The sequence below is a fragment of the Condylura cristata genome, unplaced genomic scaffold (genome assembly GCF_000260355.1).
Source record: "Condylura cristata isolate star-nosed mole 26May11 unplaced genomic scaffold, ConCri1.0 scaffold00004, whole genome shotgun sequence".
In the NCBI taxonomy this organism is placed as follows: Eukaryota; Metazoa; Chordata; class Mammalia; order Eulipotyphla; family Talpidae; genus Condylura; species Condylura cristata.
The window spans coordinates 1,712,966-1,713,918 of record NW_004567105.1 but is presented as its reverse complement, the minus strand read 5'-3'; the positions used below and the strand labels follow the sequence as shown (position 1 = coordinate 1,713,918).

Below are 953 nucleotides of genomic sequence, written 5' to 3'. Positions count from 1 at the left end.
AGCTGACCCGGGGCCGGCAGACAGCGGCGAGGGAGAGTGGACGGGGCCGGCCCTCAGCCCCGACACGTGACCGTCCCTGCTTCCGGCCCACGAGGGGGGAGACGCTGCGCTGGGGGGCGGGGGCAGGGCCAGGAGGGGCCCGGGGGCCTAGATGAGGGCGGTGACGTGGTGGCCGCCGGGCTCATCCAGGTACAGGGTGCTGAAGACGTCGTTGAAGAAGTCGGGGTGGTACTTGCAGGCCCGCTCGCAGTCGGGGTTGAAGTTCACCTCCAGGATCTGGGGCTGCACGGCCGGGGTCCCTGTGGGCGCAGCAGGGGCTGAGGGCCGGCCGGTGGGGGGCCTCCGCGTGATGCGAGCCCCCCGGGCACGGTGTGTACTTTAGTGGAAAAGCGAGGGCAGAGCTGCGGGGCCCAGAGGGGGTGGCCTGGGGCCCCAGCAGGGTGACCCCGCCCCGGCCCTCACGGTGCCTTGGTGATGCTGGGCCCCACCACACTCTCGCGCCCCCGGTCTCACTCTGCTGGGGCCCGACCCAGTGGGCGCCGGCCGGGAGGCAGCGGCACCCCCCTCGGGGGGGGCGGACTCACCGTCTAGACGGCTGGCCCACTTGAGCATGAGGTCCACGGCGTACACGGCCCGGGACGAGGGGTAGTGACAGAGGCCCAGCGGCGGCGGCCGGGCGCAAGCCGCCTGGAATAGCTCCCGGAAGGCCTGGAAGATCTCCGCCTGGGGGCAGGCAGTGTCCCGAGCCGGCCTCGACGCCCACGGGGCGCTAAGCGCCCCTCCCGAGCACCCCGCAGGCCAGAGTGGGGATGGGGCCCCGCCCACCTGGCCTCTGGGCCGCCAGTGGCCCTGCGGGGACACGGGGCCCGCCCCCACCTCCTGCTGGGGGGCCTCCCGCTCTGCCCAGGACTCACCTGGACGCCACTCCAGGGAAACTCGGGGTACTGCCTCTC

General features: G+C 74.0%; 1 long non-coding RNA gene across 1 annotated transcript; it reads right to left on the bottom strand.

Moving 5' to 3' along the window:
- LOC105854755 lies at positions 1 to 953 on the bottom strand. Its single transcript, XR_001146278.1, has 3 exons — positions 915 to 953; positions 585 to 723; positions 1 to 299 (listed from the first exon to the last, which is right to left on the bottom strand). It is a non-coding gene; the product is annotated as an uncharacterized LOC105854755 (long non-coding RNA).